Here is an 8,128-nt window from a genome sequence, read left to right as displayed (position 1 = left end):
TAGCAATTTAAGCCGGCGTGGCGCAATACCACTCCCAATGACACCCTCTGAGGGACACATTATCATACCTATCACAGCTAAAGATTTTTCAACATTTTTCTCTGAAAAAAAAACTTATAAACAAAAAAATTACTATTGTTTTTATTTGAACAGCGGAAACTGGCCATTTCATTGCTAGATGGCGATATTCTATGGAAATTCGCAGCCTGTGATACCGAATGGCTGACACACAGCACCTCACAGAAATAGGCTTACACAATGGCTTATCGCACAAATAGCATTTTTTGGGAATTTTCCTGTAAAAATATTCGTTTACATTAGAATTGATCGTTAAAACTTAATAAAAAATCTCCCTTAGCGTTTCTTCTGATGAGTCCTACCAATTGAGACCATCTTGGCACAATGTACCAGCCCTGATGACACCCACGAGGGGCAAATTATCACGGCTAAAGATTTTCAACAGGTTTGTCTCAAAATAAATTTAAAAACTACAAAATAACCAATGTTTTTATTTGAACAGCTGAAACTTACCATTTTATTGTTAAATTGCAATGTTCCATAGGAATTCCCTGCCTGTGACACTGAACGGCTGACACTCAAAATAAATTTAAAAACCAAAAAATGACCATTATTTTTATTTGAACAGCTGAAACTTGCCATTTTATTGCTAGATTGCGATGTTCCATGGTAATTCCCAGCCTGTGACACTGCTTTGCAACCCCCCCACCCAATTAGTTACGCGCCATTGTAGTTGTGTCCCTGTGTCCAACCTGTGAATATAGAAAGATATATATATGTTTTTAACTACGTAAAACTTGCGAATATACAACATTCTTGGCTGTCCCATTGTCTGTGCATATAAATAGATTGTCAGGTTTACGGACTCTTGAACATGCAACATTAAATTGTCCATGGGAAAAACAATCCATATTCAGATCTATACCTGATTATTCTAATGATTGCCCTTGAGCTCTGTTGATGGTGATTGCTAATCGAACATTCCCCGTGTCCCCGTCGTCATTTATATATCTCCCTGTGCCCCCGGCACCCCCTTGTACTTGTGTCCCGGTCGTCATTTATATTCCCAGTATCCCCGTCGTCATTTGTGTCCCAGTCGGTGATTTCTCTTTGAGTGTCCCGGTCGTCATTTATATTCCCTGTGTCCCGGTTTATAGTTTTCTTTTTCTCCTTTTTTTTCGGTTTTTTTAGTTTTTTTCTTTTTCAGTTTTTAGTCTTTTTAGTTTTTTTATTAGTTTTTTTTTTTTTAGTTTTTACCTTTTTTTTAGTTTTTTTTTGTTTTTTTTTAGTTTTTTCTTTTTTAGTTTTTTACCTTTTTTTTAGTTTTTTTAGTATTTTCTTTTTAGTTTTTTTTTGTAGTTTTTACCTTTTTTAGTTTTTTTTCTTCTTTTGTACTAATGCACCAAACGACGTCATTTGGAAACATGAGTTATATTTTCTGATTTTTGATAAAAAAAAAAAAAACGCTTAGATTCTGACGTAGTTCCAGTAAGCAAAGTCTTCAATGGCTCTGGGGGTGCAGCCAGTTGAGGAAGTTTAACTTTTCATGAGGCGCAACACATTCCCATTGTTTCACCATTGAATTTCAAGGCCTTGCAGTAGGGACAAATTTTAGACATAGTCCCGATTTGAACACATTTACTATAATCATCGACTGGGCTGTACCTGAATGCCATGCGATAATTTTCACGTTTCTCTTGTGATTCCTCGGCAGGCTTTCTTTAGGCATTATCTCTTGAAGCCGCAAGCCTGTTTTCACGTTACTCTTGTGATTCCTCTGCACGCCTTCTTTTCTCACTTTCTCTTTTAGCAGTAAGTCTGGTTTCGCGTTGCTCTGGTAGTTCCTCGACACGCCTTCGTTGACGGAAATTGCACATTCCTAATCTGGCATTATCTCTTGAAGCCGCAAGCCTGTTTTCACGTTGCTCTTGTGATTCCTCGGCACGCTTTCTGTTCTTACTTTCTCTATCAGCCGCAAGCCTGTTTTCTTGCTGTTCTTGTGATTCCTCGGTACGCTTTCTTTTCTTGCTTTCTCTTTCAGCAGCAAGTTTTTTGGCATAGACACTTTGAGCAGCTTCCTCGGCTGTTGCCATTGCAGATTCTTCAGTCATTTTACAATTAAACATTTTTCCGTCCACGATCTTCTTACAATTAAAAATTTGTCTTTGAACGAATTTCTTAAATACCTTTAATGACGTCATCGTCATAACAAACATGACGACAACTAACTTCATGACGTCACTCGACAGACATAACACACAGACAACTTATTTATATATATATAGATTTGACAGGATTTTGTAATATCATACCAGACTTAGATAATATCATGTGTGATTTTGATAATATTTGACAAAATTTTGATAATCTTGATAATAGCACACATTATTTTCAAAGCACTATGTTAAGTTTCGTTAATAGGTCATACGATTTTGATAGCGCCATATTAGATTTAGTAATAGCAGACACGTACTGATTATAGCTGAAAATATCTAGTTAATAGCTTGCAAGATTAAATCATAATACCTTGCAAAATTTTTCTAATAACTTGCATGATATTGACAATACCATGTAAGGTCTTGATATTGTTATAAAATATTCGCTTTCCTTTATGACATCCCCATCTTAAAAGGGGATGTTTAAATTTATAAGTATCCATCACATGTTCGTGTATAATAAGTGATTTTCATTAATTGTTTTGATGAACGCCGTTTTGTATTTTATCTGTCTTGTACTCCGTTCCAATGAACTATCCCTAACTCTAGGATCGACAAGTAGTTTGCAAGAATGCAAAGAAGCAATATTTTATTGATTTAATTTCTATTAAAATAAGGAGAAAAAAATGGTCTTGAATGTTGATTCAGGAAGGGGTTCTTTGGCAGGAGCAGAGGCCTCATAATTGCACAGCTTCAATGAGCAGTAAATTCGTTAGGTGAAGGATGAACAAAAAAGAATATTGATTAGAAAATTTTTTTAGGGTTCTATTTTTTTGTAAAATATGAAAAGGTGAGAGAAAGAAAAATACACGCGAATTTTACTGAGATTCTATTTAACTTGAGGTTTAGAACCCTTGATTTTTTAGTTATTTAAACTTTAAAATTATAAGAAACCAGTTCTGCTGCACTGTCTTTTTATGTAAAAATAAGCGTCTATACACAAAAAGACGAATGCAACAGAAAACAGGCTTATACAGAGTTCGAAATTTACTGCCCAGCCGCCAAACTCATTACCTAGAAAAGAAGAGTAACGTCAATCATTTACAGACAATAAATACTATGTTTTTCCGACCTAAAAAATTTATAAAGGGATAAATTTTGAAGACTGGCTAAATATATTACAAGAGCGAAAACCTCAAGGTGGTTGGGATTCTAGGTCAAGACCTTTTTTCCCTTACTATTAACAAATCCCTTTAGACTTTCCTGGCTCATTTTGTTATGTAGAAAAGCACAGAGACAAATGCGTTCCTTCAAATTCAATTAGCAAATACAAGAAAAATGTTTAAAAATGAAAATGTATATAAAAGCTCCATTTGATAAAGTTGATCCACACCATATTTCAAGAATTTCTGTGTAATTATGGATCATTAAGCACCATCTATTAAAAGATGAGGCCGTGAGTCGGTATAAGCATGGATGATTTTTTGGAGAAGAATTTTCTGGGGAAAAACTTTCCTGGGTAAATAAGGTGTAATTTGAAAAGTCAAGACTTCAGAAAATAAAATAAGTTTGTTTTTGTAAGACAAGATTGCCCAAAAGGGCCGAATTCGCTCTTTAGTGTCAGTACAAAAAAAGCGCTAAGAGTTCATATGGCGCTTGTGACGAAGTCGGAAGAGCCAAGAGAACATATGGCATGAGCTCTAGCAAAATTCTAAGAATCAACAGATTGATTTAAAGGAAATCAGAGGCTTAATAAAGGTCAGGATTTAAAATAAGAGCTCTAAGACACGGGCTACTTCTAAATACATTAAGATCTGATCACCCATTTGTACCAAGTTTCATGCCACCTGGTTTTCATGCCACCTCATTTTTGATTTTTCCAGTTTTTTTTTAGCGCACTTTTTCCCAATATTTACTTTTTAAAACGTGCAAAACAGTGGAAAATTACTTTAGCCATCCGGTCTCATTTCGTAATTATTTTTTCCAGTTTTTTTTAGCTTGTTCTTCTCTGTCCCCTTTTCTATCGATGAAGCTTATTTATTAGTTCATTTTTATTGTTTGCTTCTTTTTTTATATTTATTTTGTCGGGCATTTCGGTTGAATGAGTAATTGCGCAACTTCTAAATTAAAGAAATTATAATAAACATTATCATTATGTAACAACCTAAAAGAATGTAATCTGTGATAGTAAATGGCGCCTGAGTAGTTTTGATTAATTTCTTTCTAAAATTGTAAAGAAAGACTTAGAAAGTCGTGTACTTGTTGGTTATTTTTATACTCTTTATTTTGAATTTCAAATACTTCATTTTCGTTTTCATAGCTAGAATAGAAAGCCGTTGTTCTGCATATAACAAATCATAATTTCGAAATAGAAATTTTGGAAATAGCGATTTTTGTTGTTCCTTACTTAGAAATACAAATTTCACCTGCCAGGGCTTGTTCTAGATTCATTTTGCTCAATAAACCTTTTTAAAACAATTTAAAAGAGCAATAAAAAAAGTATAAAAAGCCTTAAAAAATTACCAAGTCCTATTAATATCCTCCTCTCATTTCTGTGTACCAGCTTGTTCGCAATTTTTCCTCTTTATTTTCATTATTGTACAAGCTTTAACTATAACTTTAACTTGTTCGTTAATAAGGGAGTTGGGGTCCTTAACCCACGTAACCCCTCCATCATTTCGTCCCTGATGGGTATAACATTGAACAAGTTACTTGGCCTCTTTGTTTATGAATCAAAATTAAACAAAAATAAACGAGTTTTTTTAAATGAAAGTAAGGAAGAAAGTAGTTTACTTTCCTTAGTAAGCTAACTAAGGAAAGTTAGTTTACGCTAAAGTTTGTCTCTTTCTCTTAACTCTACATTTTAAAACAGTAAAAAACTTTAGCGTAAAGAGCGGGGCGTTGAGGAGGAAAAGCCCCTTTCATATACGGAGTAATTTCTGTTTGTTTTAAGTTTTAATGTCGCTCCTTACTTTCATTTAAAAAAACTTGTTTTTTTTTGTTTAATTTCTGGATGTTTTTGAATTAATGCATTTTTTTATCTTGGCTCTTCGCGCATAAAAAATTAAAACGAAGTTTGCATATTGATTTTTTTGGGCTAAATGGCTTTTTCATAGTTTAAATCGGAAGATTTTGAAACAAAGGAGCGAGAGAGGAGGCCTAGTTGCCCTCCAATTTTTTGATTACTTAAAAAGGCAACTATAACTTCTAATTTTTTACGAACGTTTTCATAAGTAAAAATATACATAACTTACGAATTAACTTACATAACGAACTTCTATATTCGTATGTTTTTATTGCGTATATGAGGGGGATCACCCCTCGTCGAAACCTCGCTCTTTACACTAAAGCTTAAATTTTGTCCCAATTCCTTAAGAATGACCCCTGAATCACAAAGGTAAAGGTAAAGGTAAAGGTACGGCATTAGACTTTACAGTCCCTACCGGCGGTGCTGATCTCCGTTTCTTGGCCCTTCAGCCAGGAAGTACAATGGGGGGTTGGGGGCCAGCCATCCTGTGCTTTCACACACCCTTGCCGTAGAATAAATAGTTGAAATTACTAAAAATACTTTAGCATAAACAGCGAGATATTACGAGGAGGTAAACCCCTCATATGCATAATAATTTCTGTTCGTTTTAAGTTTTAATGCTGCTCCACACTTTCAATAGAAAAAACTTTTCATATTTATTTTTTCATTGTTTTTTTTAAATAATGCTAGAAAATCCTGCGTCCCCCATGGAAAGATCCTCCCATGTAACAAACCCCCCCCCCCTCAACTCTCCCCCCAAACCAAAAAAATCCCCCTGAAAACGTCTGTACACTTCCCAGTAACCATTACTATATGTAAACACAGGTCCACATTGCACCGAGGGTTTGACTAATTTCCAACATCATGGATTATAAAGTGGCACAAACTGTATGTGGCACAAACTGTAAATAAAGTGTAGAATTTACTTCCACATTACTCACTAGGCTTTTTTTTACTTCTTATGGGGTCCTCAGAATCTTTTTCCGTTGTTCATATCAATTTCTGGAAGAGTAGTAAATGAAAAATATAATTCTGCTGTGAAAGCATCAGAAACAGTCTTTGGAATAGTAGCTGGTTGCACATCAATTTCTGGAAGTGTAGTAAACGAATAATAAAATGAGCCACTTATGTCTGCTTCTTGCTCTTCAGGAAATTCCATCTTATCTGAAAAAGAAAAATCAAATAAAACACTTCTACAATAATACATTCATTCCTTGATGTAAATTTGTAGAATAAGCATTTTCAGCATACATACATACATGAGGGCAACCCCGATTCCATAGCTTGACTGGGGACATAAGCAAAATTTTAGGATGAAGCAGCCTCACAAGACATATTTCAGGGGATAGGATTTGATAAGCTAAAAGCATAATAAGCTAAAGGCAAAAATCTTTAGAATTTTTACAGCAGTTTCTAAGGATTGGCTTTGATGAAATATCTCCCTATTTTGTCATTGTCCATACATAAAGTCAGAAGAGTCATTCTCTTATGCGTGAGTAAAGAAAGCAATGGATAAAATTGTCAAGTATCTGGAAGATGCAGCCAAACAGCATAACAATAGCCTATAGCATTGGCATGTCAATAAATTGAGAGGAAGTAGTCAATCTAGACTTGTCTTAGTTAAAGACAGGAACAGGACCTCAATAATTGATACTAAAGTGTTAGATAGAGATGAGCAGAACATTTTGAGAATTTGTTAAACCACAATAAAGCGGCTTTTCATGGTTGAGAAGCATATGAAAAAATAGAATGTTTAGTATGGGAACTAAGATTAAAATATTGGAAGCATGGCAATGCTAGTGGTCAGGGATAAATAAAAAATGTAGGCAATCTGAAGGTTTGAGGAAGATTTTCTAAATGTAGTCTTAGGTACTTGTATGGCTGACTACATATCAGACAATAACTTGTACATAAACAGTAGTTTGATCCCAAATTCTATGGCTGTAATGAAAGAAACATGAATATGTCTAGGCCATGATTTATGGATGAAGGGATATAATTTGCCAAAAAGGTTTCTCATGAGGAGTCATAAGCATCAGCATCAAAACCAATCCAAGGAAATTTTAGAAATATGAGACATTCAGTAACAGAACTCTCAGTCAATAAGAATGTTACAATCCATCCTGAAGATATGCCTGAAGCACTGAACAAGCAGTTTAAGTCAGTTTAAGTCAGTTTTTGTACCTCCAGACAAAAATCCCTTGCCAGAAATGCTAAAGTACAATATTGAGAAGCATATACATATTATGACTATCAAACCTCTGGATATAGAACAGCAGCTCAAAAAATTGAATCCAAATAAATCTGTTGGCCCTGATGGAGCTCATCCTTGGATATTGAAAGAAGCCCACTTGGAGCTTGCCCCTCCCTCAGCAAACCTGTTTCAAAAATCTCTGCATACCATAGAAATTCCTCAAGATTGGCAAAATGCAAATAGTACACCTATCCACAAGGGTGGAAGTAGGAACAATGTCACGCATTAGCATCACCTCAACAATTACTAAAATCCTTAAAGAAACTGTGAATACCACAATTATGAAATATTTCATTGAAAACAAACTGCTCACAGATAGACAACATGGCATCAGTTCAGGGCACAAGTTGAGACAAATCTTATTGATGCTTAATGACTGTATCACTGAGTTTCTACATCATAATACTTTGGTTAACATGATTTTTCTAGATTTAGCCAAAACATTATATAAAGTTTAGTATTACTAGCAGAAAATAAAACTAATAGCTATCAGCATCTATCTGGAGGTTGTCGAATGGGCAATTCAGCTTCTTACAGGAACAAAGCAGAGAATCAAGAAAGCAGAGAGCCTATTTGAGGACAATGGACAAGAATTCTTCTGAAAAGTGGACAGTGACATGCCTTTTTGTTAAATATTTCTATTAATGACACTTCAGAAGCTGTAAGAAATAA

General features: G+C 34.6%; 1 protein-coding gene across 1 annotated transcript in view; it reads right to left on the bottom strand.

The window, feature by feature from the left end:
• Window positions 1-8,128, bottom strand: part of LOC136037866 (uncharacterized) — a 77,921-nt gene that overhangs the window by 57,239 nt on the left and 12,554 nt on the right. The window lies entirely within an intron of this gene.

Source organism: Artemia franciscana, chromosome 17, assembly GCF_032884065.1.
Source record: "Artemia franciscana chromosome 17, ASM3288406v1, whole genome shotgun sequence".
Classification (NCBI taxonomy): Eukaryota; Metazoa; Arthropoda; class Branchiopoda; order Anostraca; family Artemiidae; genus Artemia; species Artemia franciscana.
This window is presented reverse-complemented; position numbering and strand designations above follow the sequence as displayed.